The sequence below is a fragment of the Pelophylax lessonae genome (genome assembly GCF_965119305.1).
Source record: "Pelophylax lessonae genome assembly, chromosome: 2".
Classification (NCBI taxonomy): Eukaryota; Metazoa; Chordata; class Amphibia; order Anura; family Ranidae; genus Pelophylax; species Pelophylax lessonae.
The window spans coordinates 592052303-592075424 of record NC_138769.1 but is presented as its reverse complement, the minus strand read 5'-3'; the positions used below and the strand labels follow the sequence as shown (position 1 = coordinate 592075424).

General features: G+C 39.3%; 1 protein-coding gene across 1 annotated transcript in view; it reads right to left on the bottom strand.

Annotated features, from left to right (window-relative positions):
• The window catches only part of LOC309545931 (twist-related protein 2-like), a 102176-nt gene that overhangs the window by 17503 nt on the left and 61551 nt on the right, over window positions 1-23122 (bottom strand). The gene's annotated exons all lie outside the window — the stretch shown is intronic.

Here is a 23122-nt window from a genome sequence, read left to right as displayed (position 1 = left end):
CCACCAGGGCGAGCATTTAGGTCCACATTTGTTCAGGGACATACGGAACACAGGTATTCTGCAGGGGGGCTGGGTGCCTCTGGGGGGCACAAAAACATCCGAACTAGATGCACAGGGGCCTAAATGCCCAGTGTGCATGTGGCCTAATAGGGAGCTTAGAGGGCAGTAAGGGGCAGATTCATGCTTAGCATGCTTACAGGAAAAGTCAGCATGAATATAGTATTAGCACCTTATCTCTCTGTCATTCAGACATACAATTTTCAGTGCAGGCAACCTCTGCTCATGCTTTTCATCACATGCTAAATTACTTTTATACTTTAAAGCTAATTATAGACATTTATAGGTAGTAGGATGTGCCTCTTTCGGAATGTATCTTGTTCAGCCTTCCCTAAAGGACCTTGTCAAAAATACTATTCAGCCAATAAATACCCTGAAAAAGAACAAATGCATACCTTTCCTCCTGCCCCTGCCATTGAATCACTCAAGTGAAGAGGAATCCTCCCCTGAAGTCTGTTGAGAAATTAACAATTCTGGGAGTGCCAATCTGCAGTTCCCACCTGCCATGCTCAGTGATGACCTCCTCCTCACTAAAGATGTGGAGGTTGCCTGCCGCAAGTGTTTGGTTCCTTAACAGACTTCAGCAGATGATACCTACAGTATTTAATGTAGTAGCAATCAGCAACATGGGTAGCAGAAAAATATTTACTCTCTTCTTTTGCAGGTATTTTTGAAGAGAATAAATTCCTGACAGGGTCACATAAACACCATCAGGGTGAAACAGCACCAATCAACCCAGCCTTCTAACATGTCCAGTTGGCTGTTTCTCTACAGATGGTTGGGTGACCCATCTATCTGCCCCACAGACATCAAGTTGTGTACTTACTCCAATGAAAATGGCAATGTCTTTCTATTGGTACCATAAGTTCACCCACTTTGTGGAAGATCTAGGCATATATGAACAGATACAGAGAACATGATGATGCACTGCATTTGTCTGTGTTTAGCACCCATGATATGTTCATATTTCTTTACTATTATTAATTTTAGGTTGTAGAAAATGTTTGATATGTTTGGTAAACTAACTGATCAAGTCAGGTAGTTAGCACATTTCTTCTGTATGTACTTCATTACAGCACACTTGTACTAGGAAAATATATAATAGAACTAAGCTATGTGCTTGGTTGTAGACAATCCAGGATGCCACTGCATTCCTCTGTTTTTAGAATATGTCCCTTTTATTAAAAAAAAGTACAAAAGTAAATCTGTCTTGTGAAGCAAAATAAGACAGGCATGGTTTGTCTGCTGCTTCCTCAGGATGGTGACCCACCTTTCCAAGCTTCTGAAGCTAAAAACTAAAAATACAAATACTGATTTACTGCAAACTTGTATTTACAGAGGGTTATGCAAAATCCTAACCACCTCTTAAAAATGCTGATGATGGCTGTGTCCTGTTAGGCACCAACTACTAGAGCAGAATGTGGGAGTGGTAAAAGAGGCTTTCACGGTAATAGCAGGCCTCTTATAGGGGTGCAGATGCCTCCCTGAGAATGTTGAGCAGGGAGATATCAGCCCAACGTTAATCACACAAGAGCCCACTCAATGTTTTTACATGACTCCCCTGACAGACTTAAGTTCTACTATATTAATGAGAACAATTAGGGATAGGGCGAGTTCACAGATTTTCCAACAAGTCAAAAAATTCTGTTTGCTAAAATTATCACTTTCAAAGTTGGGTGCAATTCTTTTAGCACCTTGCCCTCAGCAAAGTGTACCTCCTAATAACCTGATCCTTGCCCAAGTATCGTACTGACCATTGGATTAAGCTGGGATCATACCTCTAGAGGTCTAGTGGAGTCCATTTCTCCCTGGGTTGGTTTGTGGTCATAATGTTATGGCTGATCGGTATATGTGGCTATGTTCTGTACATTAATAATACCAGGTAGACAGTTTAAAGTATTTAAAATGTGTATATTTGTTTTCCAGTGTTTTTCTGACAAAGGTTTCGGTTATAACCCTCAAGCTTTGGCACTAATAGGAAACAAGATTCATGTTGTATAGAAGGGAGACACAAAAGTTTTGGCAGAGTATCAGGTTTAGAAGGTATTTCATCAATACAACAAGGCACAGAGTGTAGCAATTTCTGACCAGCATAACTAACCAAAGGCCAAAACCAACTAACAAAAAAACAACTAACTATCAAACAAACTAACCAAGGGCAAAGGAGGACCTTACAGAAGGACATTAACCTCCCTGGCGGTATCCCTGAGCGTGACTCGGAGTGGATTTTTTAGGCTAGGATCGGTATCCCCGAGTCACGCTCAGGGTGGATGTGCAGAGCGCGCAGCGGTGTCTCTTACCTTCTCCTGGCGATCCAGCGATGATCTCCCATTGCTGTGATCACCAGCCGAGATCCCCGCCGCTCGTCCGTCGGTATGATGACTTCCTGGTTCCATTCCCTGCAGCAGCAATGCTGCATGGGAGCGGAACTGGGAGGGAAATTCAAACGTTGCACAAAACACAAACACATAACACATTTATATTATATTATATATATATATATACATATATATATATATATATATATATATATATATATATATATATATATATGTGTGTGTGTGTGTATATGTATATATATATATATATATGCACATATATATATATATATACATATATATATATATATATATACACATACATATATATATATATATATATATATATATATATATATAATATATAACGCATGAGTTATAATCTAATCAATAATATAATTTGATTATATATATTATATATTATGTAATAAAATTAAATTATTGATTAGATTATAATTCATGCGTTTGTGTTTCAAATTTATCACATCTGGGATGTCTACTAGAGTCTTGTTTTGGTCAGGTTTAGGTCAGTAATTACTAAGAATTGTAGGCCTATAATACATAACGCCAAATTTCCATGAAAAAAATTGTACCGCTTTTGGTACATAATTCCTGACATAATCATACCGCCAGGGAGGTTAAGACATTTTTCAACTTCCAACTTTCTCAGCTAAAACTTATATACATGCACCTTTTATTGTTTGAATTTTTCCTGCAGTTTCCCCCAGCACTGACATAGTGTAACAATTGCCTTGCCTCTGAAATTTTCCAAACAGTTTAACAAATTTCCAATCAAACAGCCTTTTTAAAGCAAATGTGGTGGCACAAAGCTTTCCCTTGTGCCCTGTAATGCCCTGGTAATGCCAAACTGTGCAAAATAGTTCTAATGTCTGGGATAACTGCTGGTTGGTAATGTTTGTGGTAACGATTATTCACCAACTGTGTGACTTAGCTGATGTGTTTTGTACCCAGATTACAAAAAATTCTTATTAAGATTGAAATGTTTGCAAAGAAATGACATAGCCATTTACACTAGTAACATACATATATATTTTTGTAAATCATTTATGCTACATCAGTATCATGATTATTATGTAGCACTGACATGGTGGAAATAAGAAAGAATACTGTGCCTGGAGCAAATGGCAAAATCAAAAAGTTCATCTTTAAGGGGTCACAGAAGGCAAGGTCCCTTTTCTCTGATTTCAAAGGAAACATAACCCTTTCTGCCACACTGGATTATTAGGACATTGCTAACAATGTCTGCTGAGCGGTACATCCAGGTATTTAAGTTACGCCGAACCTTTAAATTGCCATGAGAGATCCAAGCTCTATTTACTGTAATTGCAAGCTTGCTCTCACCTCCACTTTGTAGGATTCTGCCCAGCTGAATTTGCTTAAAATGTTATAGTTTGATCACATTATATTTTAGTTCAAAACAGATGGCATGAAAAGGAATCCATCCAAGAGGAGGGAGAAACATAAACCCCCCACCTCCCCTTTCCTAAAAGGGATTCTGCTCATAAAGAGAGAGAAGTATGGAAGTAATTGAGAGCCAAGATTAGCTCTCCTTTCATCTTCCAAAACATCCTGTCCCTAGAGATGAAATAGTGAGTGAGGATGATGGGAGCTTCACACGCTTGAAATAGTGGGATTGCGCCATTTTAAAGCAGTGATTCCTTGGACTAGCAGTGGGATTCCATTTGTACTGCCAGAACATAACATGATGGAAACCCTGGTAACATATAGCATAGCTGAAGTGTCATAAACTCATTTTTTGGGGGGGGGGGGAGATTATACTTTTTTACCGATAAAACTTTTTTTTGTGAAATAACTTTTATCAAAAAAAAAATCAGGTTTTTGCTTTTGTTGTACTTCCTACTAATCTCAGTATCCGTCTAAACTAAGATGGGAGGCTTCCCTCGTCCTTGGATTAGACAGCTTTGTGGCTGATAAAAAAGACCTAGTTTTGCTTCAGGGTTCCTAATCTGCTGGGGTGGCAATAGGTAGGCTTTGGTTTTTGCTTTTCAGCTAAACTATTTAAGGAGCCGTATTGAAATTATGGTAAGTTTATCATTCAGGCTTTACATCATGCAGTCTTTTCACACGACTCACGCTATTACAGGCAAAACAGTTCTGGATCATGGCTTCTACCAACATCTGCCCATCACAACTATTCAATGGAACTGGTAAAATGTATTGAAAACTATTGTCAGCAGAGGAAACATTTTTATGTTGAAAGATTATATTCTTCAGAATGTTCTATTTCAGTTGGTTAAATATGTTTTTTTTTTTTTATTAACTGGATCATATAAAAAAAAATGAAGCATGTGTGGGTGTTTGTTAATGACATGTTTGTAACGTATTTCTTCAAGTACTTGAGTTGAAATACTTGAATTTGTATTATAATACAAATGCAATACTTGGTTTGTATTGAACACAAGTTTACACTTGCATTTATTGCTGCCTCCTTGCATTCCTATAAATGACGCATGTTCCATTCTGCTGCATTTAAATCAGACCAGTCATGGAAATGCAAGGCCCACTTATCTTATAGATTCACACCTTCCAATGCAAAGGTTTGGCGTGTTTTTAACAGGCAAAAACTGTTGATTTTAATTGAAGAAAGGAAACATTATTAGAAAAAAGAAAATGGTATTTGTCTTATACCCCTGCCTTCTGCTGCTGTGAAGGTGATGTCACTCAGCCTTGTGGTGGGATCCTCAGATTTTTCCCAAAATTCCACTATGAGGCTGAGCGAAGTCACCCTCTACATTTAACTCTATGTTTATACATGATAAATTATGAGGCGATTGTCTATCAGATAAGCAGCCCTCCATACATTTTTCTATGTCTGTAAATACAGTATAAGATAAATGTTTATATTAAATTCATATACTCACTAATGTAACTGAAATATTAAGGTGATTGATTTCTTTCTCATATATTCCACTTTTCTTACCTTATTTTGTTTTTGTGCATGATAATAAAATTGTATATTTTCAGTATTAAAAAAACTGCAGCAAATAAATGTTTATACCTTTATTTAAAGCGCACGTGTGCTATCTATGCCTACACTAAGCAAAATAAGAGGTTTACTTGATAGCAGGTTATACATTTTATACATTTATTCCTAGCAAGCTTTGAATTTGTTAAGCTGTCAAGCAAAATTGTTTTACAAACTTTCATAAATATGAGCCTAATTTTCTAAAGCTTTCTTTGGTGGTATTTATTAACCACTGGTTTTTAAAGTTTACTATATAAAGGAAAAAAGAACAAACATTTTGAAAAAAAAAAAAAACTCGCTCACTTCTGCTATAAAACATGTAAAAGGAAAATGCTAGAACAGTACATAAGCCCCCTAAATCAGGGGTGTCAAACTCAATTTCTTCATGGGCCGCATTAGTAGTATGGTTGCTCTCATAGGGCCAGATGTATCTGCGGTACGATATGTGCAGAGTGCAGAGCTCAGGATAAGGTTATATACAGAGTGCAGAGTTCATGAATGAATTTTGTAGAAAGTGCAGAGTCCAGGGGTGGGCAATGTACAGAGTGCAGGGTTTTAGGGGTGCGCTATGTACAGGGTGAAGAGTTCAGGAGTATGTTATGTGCAGAGTGCAGTGTTCAAGGATGAGCTATATACAGAGTGCAGGGTTTAGGGGTGCACTACATACAGAGTGCAGGGTTCAGAAGTGCGTTACGTACAGAGTGAAGAGTTCAGAAGTGCACTATGTACAGAGTACAGTGTTTAGGGGTGCGCTACGTATAGAATGCAGGGTTAAGGGGGTACTGTGCACAGTGTGCAACTTTAACCTCAACCCCCCTCCTCCCCCAGAATCCTGCCATGCCCCAGTGTGAGTGTGTGTAGGGATCTGTAAAGAAGGCTTCTGTGTTTACAAGTGACAGCAGGGAGCGAGAGCAGAGAGTGAGAGCCGGAGGTGGTGGAATGGAGTTCTGCCACATTCTGGCTGCAAAACTGGGTGTGAGGGGCACATGACAAGCCCTGGCGGGCCGGATTTGGCCTTTGGGCCTTTTGTTTGACTTATGTGCCCTAAATGAACCCTTTTTGGAAAGTAAGGCACCCCAAAGTAATCAAATTTTGCCAATTTTTTTGCAAACAAAGAAACATGTTGGTATTGAGGTAGGTAAAATATGGATCTTGGCAATTGTGCACTAGATACATTAATGTACAAGAAGAGGAGTTTAAGTGATTAATATACAGGTCACATACAGTGGGAAGATGAAGATGAAAGGGTTATTGTGCACACATACAGGATAAAGGAGCTGAACAGTTAGAAAACAGGTTGCACAGAGAAACAGGCTGGAGATCATATGTACAGGAGAGGATGGGGAGGAGTTTAAAGGGTTAAAAAAAATCCATTACTAGTGAAAATGCCTCACCATTATCTGCTGCTGGTAACTATGTATTTAAAAAACATCATTAATTAAAAGTTACTATTTCCTCTTCTTCCTCTGTTGTAAAAGAAAAGGAGAGGGCTCTCCAGAGAGAACGTAGCTTTAGTAAGGTCAGCAGCACTAAGATGCAAGGATAGATTTAAGAAAATACTCTTTGCTTTAGCTGGCCATACCCTGTAAGTTTTTATTTTTTCATTCAGCCAGCAGCCACAAACAAGTTTGGTAGAGGAAAATTGTATTCTGACAGCTGTACTGACCGCTGTCTGTATATACCAATCATTGGCTGAAGCCACTGATCGAGAAAAGTTTCCCAGCGCGTCACTGCAACAGAAGTTGATCAAATGAGTGGGGTGGTCACACACTGACTGAAATTCGTCCAGTCCCTGCTGAACCGGTTGAATTTTGCTCAGTACATGGCCAGCTTTAAATGTATGTTGTTGTTTTGCTGTATGCCTTTATACACTATTAAACCGGCGTTCCACCCTGAAAAAAACTTTTCACCGTCCGCTAGCTTACACAAACCTGAAAAAGAACTGGATAATTAAAGTTTTTTTTTGTTTTACTTACCTTGTTTCTAATGAAAATATACTTACCTTCCTTCCTCTTCCTCCCTCTGCGGCCGCGGCCCGCGCCGTCTCTTACTCCTTGCATTTACTCCTGGGAGATGAGTGTCATCAATCCCAGGAATCAATGCGCCTGCAACAGCCCTGCTCGTCACTTCTGGTGCAGGCATGTCATTCCCTGCTGAACAGCTTCTGGGCATGCCCGCCTGCACCGGAAGTGGCGAGCAGGGCATTCTGGGACTCCAACGTCACCGAAGAGGACACCGAAGAGGACGCTCTGGCTTCAGCTGCCCACACCTGAGATGGCAGCACTGAACAAGACATTTTCAAGGTAAGTATTTCTTCTAAAAGGTAAGTGAAACAGGGGACAGTTCAGAGGCTATCATTTTTAAGAAGCATTTTCTGTGTTGTTGTTTGGTTGTATGCCTTTATACACAATTAAGAAGCAATTTCTGGGTGCAAAAGATCTTGTAATCAGCTACATGTGTTAAAGGGCATGTAAAACAAATACAGTGTGTTATACATGTAGTATATGGAATATAAGGTAAACTGCATCTAAGATGAGTGAGTTAATGGGCCTAAAAATGGAAGACACCTGGACATATTCTGTAGGGTCCCCAGTTTTCCTTGTAGTTCCTTTTGTATTTTTATAAAAACACTGCAGCAGAAGCAATGTACGCAAACCACCTTACAAATTGCCTTTTGTTTTGCCATTTTTAATTCTGATCCAATAATGTACTGCAGAATTTGCACAGTAAAATATTTTCGTCTATTGTGGTTTCTGTAAATTCTGCTTTATGACTCACAATGATTACCAAAAAGCAGCAATGCATTCCTTCCTTTATTTTAAGCCTATAACTAGCCCCAAACCAAAGCTGCGTTCTTTATATCCTGTGTAACACGCACATCCGACTAAGTGTGCGTGGGCCATTTAGCCATACACCGTGAAGAATGATGAAACAATGGTTAGGGACTGAGTAATAAGACCTTTAAAAACCAATGCATTTAAAAAAAAACTGTCACAAACACTTTAAAGCTTGGATTCCAAATATACATTTCAATTTCTCTTATTGTGTTCTACTGTTACAAAGTTGCAATGTCTCGGTCATGGGGAGTTCAAGAAACTTTGCTTTTAAACTAGTGAGCATCCTTCATTGTAATGTTGGGTTTTAAGTTTTCCAGTGTTTTCAGGTTTTTTAGCACTCTGGTTCACCACAGACTTTGTTCCCTATTTCTTTATGTTTTATATGTGCCTTTCATCAACAGCAAGCTGTGGCCCCCGATATATCAAGAGGAATAGGAACTTTCTATATTCCCTTACAGTAACCACTCAAATTCAAAAATACCACAAAAATGACAACTAATTTAACCAACTAATCTTTACAACTAACTTTGGGTAACTGAGGCAACAAAGACCATTCTTAATAGTGATACATTAAAGCTTAACTCCAGTCAGCCATAAAATATCAGTATTTTATTAATCTCCCTTCCCCCTTTCCCAGATGGCAACAAGGATTAAAAGCTCATTTGGTCGAGCGGAGGTTTACTTACCTTTTTCTCGCTGTCGTGAGTCTCTATGAATATGGGAGAACCTGTGACATCCTAGCCTATTTTAATATATTTTATATTATTACATTTATACATTAAGGGCCAAAATACTTGGATAGACACAAACAAATGGGAACATCCTTTGATACCCCCCTTTAGTGTCTAATCTTAGTAGCCTATTGAGTAGCCTGTAATTTCTACCAGTAAACCTAAAACAAATGTTAAATAGAGATTGATTACCAAAATTTGCACATGCATATGCAAAATTACATTTACCTGTAGAGAAGCCTAACTTCAGGTAAATGTGTTTTTGTACATTTTTGAATAGAGCAGATAAGAGGTGGAAATGTAATCCGTATTTTGGCTCTGTTTTATTCTATAAAAAAAACAGAAAGAAGAGGCACCTCTGAGTGTAGACTGTTAAGTGGTTTATTGAAAGAATAAAAGAGTAAAACTCACATAATAATAATATGTATATTGTTATGAAGTGAAATCCTGTATTACTTTCTACCCTTTATTTTACAACAAATCACAAGTAAAAAAAAAATAATAATAATAATAATAAATAAATAGATATGTAATGCAGGATTACACTTCATAACAACATATATCTATTATTATTTAGCCTTTATTTCAATTTTTTTTTTTTTTTTTAGAATTCTTAACTCTTTAAAAATATATTGTATTTTTGTATTGTTGTAATATTGTAATATCATTTATGTTTTTAGATCAGTATTATTATATATTTGCCACAAGGTGGTGTTTTTGGTTTGTATAAAATAATTAGGAGTTCCCTCCTCACTAGCTTGAGAAAGGAGCGCGCATTGTAACATTCCACCTACTGCGCATGCTCCGAAACGCGTCGCGGACTAATGATGTTAGAGGTCGATGCTTCTTTCCAGCATATGTTCCAGCATGCATTCCAACCCTCAGTCCTGGCTGTTTCCCTTTCTACACTGATTGCATGCTGGATTCAGCGTGACAAGGCAGCGACACAGCTCCAGCATGGGTACCACAGCCCCTACACCTCTGAACGTCCCCTGGGTAATGGGAATACCCGAAAAGCCGGTATTAACATACCACTGTGTGAGTTTTACTTTTATTCTTTCAAAGAACCACTAAACAGATTACACTCGCCTCTTCTTTCTGTTTTTTTTACATGTTCTGGAGAAATAGCTTCTACTCCCCCCCCCTCTTGAAGGTTAGCCCTGCTCCAGCTGATTTGTTCTCTTGTGGCTGTAGCCATATGGACACAAAAAAATGGACTACCTATATATATGTAATCTCAGCCCCATCTGTAGACGTCTATGTAGTAGCGCCAAACTACCCATGTTCTAACTGTTTTGTTCTATGACTCCACTGGGGAGATCTCTCTCACATCTTGTAGATCATCTGGGTGGGATTTTTACAGCTGATGACTAATGTTTTTTCACTTTTCTAGGCCTAAAATTATATTTTTTTCCCCCAGTAGGCACAATCATGCAAGTTTATCCAATATGGAATTACATTTTTGAAGAATTATCTTTTATTAGAATGCTTGTTTGATTGTCACATCACACACAGTCGACTGTTGAATGTCTATAGGCACATTCATACCAAATACTTTTCTAATTTGTTTTGCAACCTATTGTTGCATGCTAGCAGCAACCTTTGGCTAAGGTAGGTTTCAAACACTTGAAAATGTTAGGTGCAAATCTTAAAATGTAAGATCGTTTATAGGGCAGCTACAACCTTCAGCAGGCTATACATATGGGGATCCGATTATCCAGAGGGGTGATTGAAAAAGCTGAACAGATTCCATCCACACAAGCGAGGTGGATGAAGGAATCCTCCCCCTGTGTTATTGTGGGTACTCCTCCACTGTTTGAATACACTGATCAGTGCTGCAGCCAATGGCCTGCAGCACTGATTGAACAAACATTTTCCAACAAGCCCATTCACCAGACAACAATCATTAGATCGACTTCTCTTGTATGGGAATGGCTATAGATGGATGGAAATTCAGCCGATCCCTGCTGACAAGGCTGGATTTTAATCCATCTATGGCCAGTTTAAATCCAAAATAGTGAAATCTAGAAAAAGACACCAGCTTTATCAAATAAATGCGGACGTGTGGTGTCCTATACATAGTAGAAGAAATTGATTGATTAAAGTGTATGATTTGGGAGAAAAAAAATGAGATGATCTGGGAGGAAAAAAAGATCTGCAAACATAAATATGGTGCAAAGTATTTATTTATAAAATTAAGTAATAGTGTTAGCTTAAAAAAGCAATCAATAAATCTACAAATAAATGAACAAATAGTGTCGTTCTTATTGAGCTCTGGGAAAGCAAGCTTTAGGCCACACTGTTTTGTATTATAAAACTTACTGACCATCAAGTAAAGTCTTATAATGCAGTTAGATGGAAAATAAAAATGTCTGCAGCTTTGCAACGCCTTTAAACACCCAACCAGTGTGAAATGCCAAGTGGAATGGTACAGATTTATTGCTAACCTCAGCATTTCTAAGTCAGCATTTACTGGCTTTCAGAACTTCCTGCAAATAAAAGACCTCATACTGATAGCTATAGATACGGCACTAGTGTAGTTTTGCAATAATTCCAAGATCACGAACAGTTGGCAGTTCATTGTTAACGATTCTTTTGATGCCTAGCCAGCTACAGATAGTTTTTTTTTTTTTCAAAGACTGATTTTAAAAATAGGAAACCATAAAACTGGAACAATAGGGGAGCAGTTGCTAACAGCAACCAGATTGCTTACTTCTTTGGGAAGATAAAACCAGATTGGTTGGCATGGGCTTCTGCTTCATTTGTATTTAATTTATTTGTTATTATGCTTTTTATAGGGACGTGATGAAACTGGGGGAATTTTCATGCATGTTGCTGCATTTTCCTCCACAATGTATTTGAAATGTATTGTGTTCCTTTGGGGTGTGTTAGTTAAAGAATAACTAAGGAGGATAAACTGTTTTTTTAGTTTAGGATAGAGTGGAGATGGATTGGAACACCTCTCAGTTGTTATTGCTGTCTGTGCCCCCATAAGGGAGATTTGCCCTCTCTATTTGCCCTCTCTATTTGCCCTGTTTACCATTATCATTGAAAGTGAACGTAAAATAAAATCCTGAATTTTGGGTTGTCTCCAGAAAAGTAATAAAGGAGACATCTTCCAATGGGGACACTAGTTCTGGTGACCTGGGGGTCCCCCAAGGAACTCCCTTAATTTGCAGGGATTTCCTCTCACTTCCTCTTTGGCTAGGGGACAGGAAGTGAAGAGAAATCTCTGCAATGGGATACGAATGGTGTAAACAAATCTGTCAGGGGTTATATCCAAAATGAAAAAAAAAAGTTTGCCTATAATTCTACTTTAACATTGACCAGCTATATTCTAAATATCTTGACCCGCACCTTCGTATTCAAATATCCCAAAGTCCTTTACAAACTTAAAGCTTAACTCGACTTTTGTTGAGACAAAAAAAAAAACAAACCCTCTGGGTAATCTATGTACATTACAAGGATTATGACAACCTTTGTTGCAGATTCCTACCTTTTTTAATTCTGAAGAAATCACTGTTTGTTCCTCTGTGCCACTGTGTTGAGTGAGTCTAAGTGGTTTCATAATTATTATTCAGCTGTGCACCTGCAGAACACTAATGAGGAAAGCTGCTTTGCCTGCATCCCTTTAGATGTGTTCCTATTGGAAGTATCTCACCAAAAATGACATTTATGTTGCAGGGGATGCTAGAAACCTGACTTGTATCTTAGGCAGACTTCTGGGAAAATCGGTGAGCCAATCACACAAGCAGGAAGTGATGTTTCTGGGGTGTGGTCAGTACACATTCTGTGTACAGAACACCTCCCGGTAGCCATATTGCATTGCATTTTCAGAAAAATACAACGGCTGAAGATTGAAAAGGAAAGGCAATTTTTAATAACCTTTAATTACAATATGACTTGTGTCGCAATGTTACAGCATATGCTACATTATTTTTTTGGGGGTTTTTTTTTGTTATGCAATATATTTTTCAACTTACTTTAACTTACCAAGCTGTCCTGGCAAAGTAGCAGTTAGAAGGTAGAGGCAAACAATTTGACAGCTGACAGGGGTGCTTACAATGGTCAGATTTTACTAATTTAAGTAAAACCTTTATCTCTAAAGGAAAAAAAAAATACTGTTTGCTTTAACTGCTTATAAAGTGCTTCAATTTGTTAGTAAAGTCTATTTAAATCTGCTAGTTTAACACTACCCTCTCCCCAGACTGACAATGCTGCTGTCCATACTTAAGGTGTCTCCTTTGTACTTCAACCAGAATGCAGACACCATAAGGTAATGGCTGGATCAGCAGATGAAAAAACGGGGGAAAAAATTGGTAAGCTGCAATACAGTATATAACATTTTTGTTTTTACCCGTTTAAAATGACACTAAACTTTGGCTTAAAAAATTATATTAAAGTATGTATTCCTAACTGAAAAAAAGAACCTTCTATTGCTCTTAGTCTTCTTCAAATTCCTTTTTTTTGCTACTGTTATCTGATTTCCTGTTAGAGGGTGGCTACCTGCATTCTCCATGGTCCAACTGTATGTAGGTATGTAGCCATTCTCTCTTGTTTGCCCTTGAGGTGGACTAAGGACTATGTACTTGCAGTGTGCACAGAGTAGTGCACATGACTGCAACTAACAAGCATTGCTTGTTCCAAACAAACAGAAGTGAGGAGGAAAATTAGAGGTTTAGGAGCTCAGGGAGGATGCTGGAAGTGGTAAGAAAAATACAGTAAGAAAACATTTAATGAAACATAGATTACAGGGCCATTAGGTGGTGGATATATATATATATATATATATATATATATATATATATATATATATATATATATATATTGGTGTTAGGAACTGTCACATTGGCTTTTTTTATATATTTGCACTTTTTTATATATTTGCACTTTTTTTTTTTTGCATTGGTAATTGGCATTGGTATTTTATCATATGTTTTTTTTAAAGACATCACTGCACACTTGCTTGCTATTAGCATAGCACTGTGAGCGCCACTTCCTTTTCTTCTGATTTTTATTTTTTAGGTGATGCATTCACTTCTTAAAGGGGCAGCAACACATTCTAAATTTATTTAGGGCGCCATCATTTGTTATTATGACACAGTGGATATATATAGCTTATTTTTGGAGAATAAGGATATCCTTTAGTGTCACTTTAATTTTCCAGAATCCTCCTGGTCCTGGCACCTTATAACGGAAAATGTTAGATTTAATTGACAAGTCTTGAAAAGAGTAAAAAAAAGTTGGCTCAACATTTTGAGTGGAAATAACTATGATTAACGTCAGAAGAAAGTGCCCTGGGAGTACACATGAATAAAAGAGAAAAAATGTAGAAGAACGATGATAAGGTATATATAACTAAGCCATAAATATTAGTATGGGGAGTTCTTTTTATTGTGTTTAAATATGTAAAGCATAAAATAGAAGGCAAGCGAGTTCTTATGGACCTGTTTAATAAGTTCAGTGGCCACCTATGGATAATAATTTTTATAGTATTTTTCCACAGGGGTAAAATATAGTTGAAACTACTTTTAAAGCATGCAGTGATTTAGTCATTTTAATATAGCGCTGTCCCTGGAGTTCAATGAAAATTAACATTTCCAGGCTGTAGCTCTTTATTTTCAGAATTTCATAATTCAATGATGAACAATAATATCACTATTCATTTTGAAATATGCACTTTAGGAATTATCAATACACTAAGCCTTGGTTCACACCAGTGCGGCTTTAAAATCGCACTACTTCAGCATGATTTCAAAGCAGCAGATCAGTGCGAATTTCACCTCTAATTTCATTGCGGCTTGCAACTTCGTTTAACAGAAAATCCCAAAAAAGTAGTGCACAAACTTTTTCAAAGCTGCTGTAATGTGACTCGCATTGATTTGAACAGTTCAATTGCCAGCAAAAGGGTGTGACTGGTCATGTGATTTTGAACTATCATATCGCATGACAAATCGCACCAGTGTGAACCAGGGCTAAAGCATAGTATGTGTCTGTCAACAAAGATTCACTGCAGGTGAATTTTCAAGGTTGATGTGTTCACCTCCAGTGAATGTTTGGTGAAAATTGCAATTGCTGCTTTATTAATATGCCCCCAAGGGTGAGTTACAGGCTCTTGAACTAGAATATTTGTTACAAGTCAGGCTCACAGACTTTGCATATTTTGCTAATCCATTCTCAAATTTGTAGCAGGTGCTAAATGTGTGTGCAACATTTTACTTTTTTTTTTTTTACATCTTTGAGTCAGTTTACACTAAGGCGACGCGACTCCTTACTACTTCGGGGGCGACTTGTGCATTACCATGCACCACGACTTTGGAGCAACTTGCAGGGACTTCACATAATAGAAGTCTATGCAAGTCGCTCCGAGGTCGGTCCGAAGTAGTACAGGACCCTTTTTCTAAGTCGGAGTGACTTGTGTCGCTCCTATTAGAACGGGTCCACAGCTTCTCTATGGAAGGCGACCTACGGCGACCTGTCAGGCGACCAGGTCGCCTGACAGGTCGCCCCAGTGTGAACGGGGGCACAGGCTCTTGAATTAGAATATTTGTTACAAGTCAGGCTCACAGACTTTGCATATTCTGCTAATCCATTCTCAAATTTGTAGCAGGTGCTAAATGTGTCTGCAACATTTTACTTTTTTTTTTTTACATCTTTGAGTCAGTTTACACTAAGGCGACGCGACTCCTTACTACTTCGGGGGCGACTTGTGCATTACCATGCACCACGACTTCGGAGCGACTTGCAGGGACTTCACATAATAGAAGTCTATGCAAGTCGCTCCGAGGTCGGTCCGAAGTAGTACAGGACCCTTTTTCTAAGTCGGAGCGACTTGTGTCGCTCCTATTAGAACGGGTCCTGTAGCGGTCTATGGACCGCGAGGGAGCGCGACTTGTCAGGCTGACAAGTCGCCTGACAAGTCGCGCTAGTGTGGACCGGCTCTAATGGTATAAAGATTTCGGGCGCGAGAGAGATTTGTATCCAAAGCAGTCATGGGAAGACACAATAAAAGCAGTTGGAGTGCAGCAAACACCCTATCACTGATACACAGAAAAAATATCACATTTTCTGTTTATGTAAGTGCATATTTCTTTTGCTAAAAAAGTTTTTGTCATAATCTACCATTACAAGTTTATTTTAACTTTAAAGTGCTTCTATAGGCAGAAGGTTTTTTTTATCTTAATACATTCTGTGCATTAAGATAAAAAACCTTCTGTGTGCAGCAGCCTTCCTCAACCCCCCTAATACCTCCCCGAGGCCCATCTAGATCCAGCGATGTTGCATGAGAGACTTAGCTGTACAGGACCCCCTCTCCTGATTGGCTCCAGCCGCTGTCAATCAAAGTCAGTGAGCCAATGAGGAGAGAGAGGGGCCAGGGCCGAGCCACGCTCCATGTCTGAATGAACACATGGAGCTGTGGCTCGGCTCGGGTGCCCCCAGAGAAAGCTGATTGCTATGGGTGCACTCAGCAGGAGGAAGAGGACAGGAGCGTCAGTGAGGAACCCAAGAAAAGGAGGATCTGGGCTGCTCTGTACAAAACCACTGCACAGAGCAGGTAAGTATAACAGGTTTGTTATTTTTTTTTAAAAAACAAGACTTTAGGCCTCTTGCACACGATACTCCTGTTTGAGCATCTTCTTTTGGCCTCTTGCACACAGTACTCCTGTTTGAGCATCTGCTTTTTCCAGAACTTTTTTTTTGTATGTATTTGCAAGTATTCGTGTGTATTTGTGCGTATTTGCATGCATTGAGGCTTAAATTACTGACCAAAAATGCAGATTTTTCTATTTTGTTCTTACTGAAGAATGCACAGCGCTTGTTTACGCGCCTATGTGCACAGGCACATTACAATTAATGGGCTGTATTTTTATTTTTATAGCTCAGAAAAAAAAAAAAGCTGTACTGAGATTTTTCAAGCTGCGAGATGCTCAAACAGGAGTATCGTGTGCAAGAGGCCTTAGTATCACTTTAGAGTTTAGGTATAACTAAAAACTTTTTTTTTTAGTTTTGGATAGAGTGGAGAGGGATTAAAACCCCTGTGAGATTTTATTGCTGTCTGTACCCCGTTAAGGAGCTACAACCCTTCCTATTTGTCCCGTTTACCATTATCATTAAAAGTGAAAGTAAAAGAAAATTCCACATTTTTGGGTTGCCCCCAGAAAAGTAATAGAGGGGAAATCTTCCAATAGGGACACTAGCTATAGTGAGCTTGGGGTCCCCAAGGAATTCACTTGATTTTCAGGAATTTTCTCTCACTTCCTGTTTGGCTATGGGACAGGAAGTGAAGAGAAATCTCTGGAACAGGACACAGATTGCGAAAAACATTTTGACAGGGGTTATAACCCTCCCTTGCTCTATCCAAAATAAAAAAAAGTTTTGCCTACTGTTCAAATTAAATTTTAAGCATTAGATGAGCAACTAGGTTTTAGAACAGGTTAAAGGATAACCTCACTTCAGTGAATTTGTCCTTTACCGCCCACACACCACCACCAAACCCACCCAGTATATTCCACATGGTTAAAGAACAACTAAACACTTCTGTATGGAAGTCTACACAACTAATACATCCGTTACTATTTGAATCACAATCCTCATAAAGTAAACCAAAACCCTCCCTGACTGAGCCAAATTCTCCTTAATTTGCGTCTCACATGCTTCCCCTCCCAGACACTGCAGCTCACAGTGGGAGGGTGTCAGCAACAGAGGCTGTGCTGTCAATCCAGGAAGCAGTGGGCAGGACTAGGCGTGGCCAGATGCTGATTGACAAGCTACTGGCAGAATCAGAAGTGACAATGCTCTCTGCAACGACTTTCATCCCACTGGCACAGCCTACATGAGAGTGACAACTCTGTTGTGAATTCAGGAGCAGTGGAGCATCATCACACTATCACAAGAAGCTGCATAAAGTGGACTTTACTGGCAGGATCAAAGGGTATTTTCAGAGAGACTAAGAGAAAACTGTAAGTGTTGATGCACTTACAAATGAATACTGCTCCAGATATTCTTTTTTTAATGGGAGGCTATATTTCTACTTTAAATACTGACCTACAGTCACACTCAAGAGATCACTGTGCAGTCCTGCCCAGCCCTACACAGCCTTGCTTGTAGACAGTACGAAACGAGTCCTATGCCTTTGGCACATCAGTAACCCAACCATAGAAATGAATGAAAATGAAAGGAACAGTGTGAATTCATAGTAGGGGCTAGCACGGCAATGACAGTTAGAAAAGACATTGGTTATATAGCATGTGCACAGTTAACGCAAGGTCCGGTGAGAGATTGGCAGTGCAGTAAAATGTCTTTTGATATATGTAACCCTTATTAAGCTTCCGGGTTACTTTTTATATTTTTCCTTGATAACACATTTAAATGAGTGTAAACAATACAAACGCATACAAGCCTGACATCTTTCTGAAATTAATTTGCAAGCTTTACATGTGCAGGAAATATGATTTTTGTGCATAGAGCACGGCACTTTTCCATGCCACCCTACTCTGTCGTGGGGAGAGTTTCATCACCATGAGCTGATGCTGCATCTGGTAAGTAAAGAAGGAGGATCTGCACTGAAAGGTGGAGGGGTCTGTACTGAGGGGGGATCTGTACTGGGTTAGTCTATACTGGGAGTGGTGGGGGGGGGGGGGTTCTGTACTGCATGATCTGTACTGAGGGGTCTGTACTGAGTGGTTCTGTACGGGGTGGTGTGGAGGTCTGTACTGAGGCAAATTCTACACTGGATATCTGTTCTGTGGGGGGGCGGGCATACTGATGGTTGTCTGTATTGAGAGGGGTCTGTATTCAGGGGATCTGTACTAGGGGGTGTCTGTTTGGAGGGGTTCCATACAGTCTGTACTGTCAGTTGTCTGCACTAGGGGTTACCATACTATGGACTGTTTGTACTGGGTGGTGTTTGTACTGGAGGGGTCTGTACTGAGGGGGTAGTTACTGAGGGATGTCTGTATTGGGGGTCTGCATTAAGGGGGTAGGTACTGAGGGGTGTCTGCACTATGGACTGTTTGTACTGGGTGGTGTTTGTACTGGAGGGGTTCGTGCTGAAAGGTAGTTACTGAGGGATTTGTGTACTGGGGGGTGGTCTGCATTGAGGGGGTAGGTACTGTGGGGTGTCTGTACAGAGGCAGTCTGTACTGGGGATGTCTGTACTGAGGATGTCTGTACTGAGAGAGCCTGTACTGAGAGGGGTCTCTACTGATTGATGTCAACACAGGGGAGGTCTGTACTGAGAGGTATGTATTGGAGGGTCTGTACTGAGAGGTTAGCCTGGGAAGGTGGTCTGTACTGAGGTGGTGGGCTGGGAGGGGAGATTCAGAGGTGTGGGGGAAGATCTGCACAGATGGGAGATTGGGGCCATTGGCTGAGATCTGTACTCTGGGGGTTATGGACTTGTGGGGGATTTATACTGGCAGAAGAGAGTCATTTTTGGTAATAGTCTGTACAGTGGCCTGGGCATTATGGACTTCTGAGCCCTGCACTCTCTGCACTTTGCCTGTTACACTTGAAATTATAGGAACAATGCTGTGGAAAATGTGTGTTGTCTATAGAGTGAGTAGGCTAAGATTTTATTTAACCACGCCCCTTTAAGCCCCTCCTACCGTTAGCATAATTTGGTCAGACCCATAATTTGGGGCTACATGCGCTGCCTTATTTTTTTTTTGTTTTTGTGTGAGTGTGTCTATGCGTGTGTTGGGGGGATTGAAAAAAATCGGCCTGGGGTGCCAGATATGCTAGTTACACACCCTTACTAAGACAAAGCAAAGAGTGGTTAAGAAGTGCAAAGTCCAAATAACCATAGGAACCAAATAAATTACAATGCAGGCCAATAAGCATATAATTTCTGATGAATTGTTGACTGTTACTTGTACTTTTCACGTCATCAGTGTTCTTTGTTCTACAGTAATAAATTGGCAGAAATTTTTAACTTTTTCTTCACAAAGCACCGGGATCTGGGGAGGTGTATTTAAAATGTACCAACCAATAAAAATCACATTTCACAGGAATCAGTAGAACACATGTTGACATTATCAAATCACATTATTATTTTGATCAAAAAGTCAATTTTTCTTGACATAATTAAAAAACATCAGCTCTCCAGCTTCCAGCCAAGGCAATCTAGGTCACAGAATCCCTAGCTCTGGCTACCAGTCATTAATATTATATGTAGGTGATAGTGCCGACCAATACAATTAAATAAGCCACTATAGCCTGTGTCTCAGCATGTGATCATTTAAATCAATTAGTAGCCTTTTAGGCCCCTTTTACACTTGTGTGATCTGGAAGTTACGTGACTTTAACGCGTCTTTAACGCAACTTTGACACGACTTAAAGCAATGCCTGTGTAATCTTGAGGTCTTTGGACCTCAAGTCGCATCAAAGTAGTGCAAAGTAGTGCAGCGAAGTCACATAGATATGAATGGTACTCATTGGAAATTATGGGATACAACTTGTCATGCGACATATTACTAGAAACTTCTATAATGTATAAGAAATTACACAGCTTCATACTATACCCCTGAGGAAAGTTGTTTCTCAACTGAAATGCGTCGAACTTGGAGAATGAATTTCCAATGATGTTCCATTTATCTGGATGAGCACCTTTTGCAGGCTGTGATTTTTTATTGTTTTTGCATATTTGCACATGTCCAATTGTTCACCACTTTTTCTATGAAATGTGATATGTATACTTTTTATACGATTGAAATAAATGTAATTTTATAATACATTGGATGATTGGTTGCCTACATAGTTCCATCCATAGGGGGTCTTTTACCCCTTTGTGTTCACTATTTAGTGCACATTCAAATGAATACTGAAAAAAAAAAAAAATATATATATATATGCACATGAAGTGCTATATGTGTATCATTAAACCATCCAAATACTAATATTTCAATACATATGTGTAATGTTTGCTATATACAAGGGATCAACCGATTATCGGCAAAGCTGATATATCGAGGGCCGATCTGCACTTTCCCCGATATATCGAAATCGGCCACCAAGGTGATTGATATTGCCGATATTTTGGGAAAGTGCTTGTTCCAGAGTGATGCCTGCAGCTAGAGGCATCATTCTGGTACCGGCGTCCATAGCCGACGGTCGGCTGTCTTGTAATGACAACCGATTCGGCTGAGAAGCCACTCGGCTGTCACTACAAGGAGCTGGAAGAGGCGCCCCCCCTCTCCCGCTGCCTTCCGCGGCTCGCCCGGGTCTCCCGTCCCAACGGGAGACCCGGGCAACCAGCCTGCATGGCTGCCAAAGACCCGATCAAAGCCGCATGAAACCCGGAAGTGTTGTCATGACATCACTTCCGGGTACTGGCGCCAGATTAAAAAACTGACAGCTTTCAAAACAGCCAAACTTGGCGTTTTGAATGCTTTTAAGTGCAGAGGAGGGGCTTGGGGTCTTTTAGATCCCCAGATCCCTCCACAATACTACATGTGAAAGAAAAAAAAAATAATTTTTTTTTTTAAATGTATGAAAATATCGGCCCATATTGGCCGATACGTATATGCCTTGGCCTTATCGGTATCGGCAACGAAAAACCGATATCGGTCGATCACTACTATATACACAAATGAACATCAGGAGATTAATTCATATATAAACAATCAAAAAGTCCAATAAAGTGCTATTTATGTGCCATTCACAAAAAAAGTCCAAGATCAATGCTCCTGGTTCAGGGCTATATATAAATATTTGTTCTTTTATCTTCCCCTTTAAATACACCATGGCTGGTGTTTTTACTGCGTATGTGCTCTTTTGATATCATTTTTATACATTTTATACATTTCTTTGCACCCATATTTGTGCTGAAGTAACCTCACAGTTAAACACTTTGATCAGTCATTAATATTGTTATAAAATAATATAACATGTAGAAAATAATGAACTTTACCGGTGGACAGGGGTTACATAAAAACCGATCTTTAATGTTTATATTTAAAAGCATTAAAATGACTACAGTTCCCCTTTAAAAGAGAAATCCTGCTCCATTTTTGGCTGCAGAAAAGCCCAGCTAAGGAAATAACTTTAATTTGTATGCGTGCTGGCTGTAATCAGAGGAAAATAATCCAAGCGGCATAAAGTTTGATGTTTGTGTGCATATTTTTAGAAGGATTTGGCAAAATTACACAGGTTTGGATGTGTCATTAAAAAAGAGGCTGAAATGATTACTATCAAGGAACCCATGCTGTTCAAGTAAAACCTTTTAACCTTATAAAATAAAGGATTAGTAAACTGATGGTTTCAGCATGTTGAAATATTTCATTTGAATAGTTTATATGTAAATAGTATCGTCTACTTTTATCATTTTATGCTCCTGACATTAAATAAGTCCTCAGACTACATCCCAGGCTGCTGCAAGTTACTGTACACCCGACTAGCTGTGAGCGCAGGTTCACATATGTGCGATAACAGACATCGCATGTGATTCGGAGCGCACTGCTCTGCAAATCACGTGCGATGTGTATGCGATGCAAATTCAGCCATACAGATTGTACACAACTCGCACGGGACCCTTTTTTGGTCTACACCAGACTCGGATCGCATGGGTATTCACACCTATGCGATCTGATTCATGTCCGAACTGACACTGCGATATGCGAACTGATCTGGGGGTTTAGTTAACTTTGTTTTGACACCCCAAGCGATACGCATATGGCAGTGTGCACTGCCTGTGAGTTGAATGCATATTTTTAACACTGATTACTGTAGTAATGTCACTGGTCCCTCCACAGTGGATTCGCAGGGTTCCTGCATCGCATATGTGTGATAAACTGATCTATATAATATAAACCAGCTCTGATTATCCCATTATATTCTATCTGATATAGATGGGTGAATTACAAGGCCTGTAAATCCAGAGACCCTTTTTTTCTGTGTCAATTAAAGCTTAACACAAAATGTTTCATTTAATTAGACTTCTCAATAGTCACACAGGATTTAATCCATATTGTGTGCACCAAATGACTTTGCAGACACAGGTATTAGCTTGTAAAAGTATTGCTGACATCATCACTGTGCTACTCATAGCCTGTGTTGTAAGTAGAAATGTGGGAGGGACCCAGCAGGCCCCACCCACTACAGGCTGCCTTCAGAAAACTACAGAAGGGGGCGGAGATAAGATCAGTCACCAGTGGCATGACTACAACCTTTGGG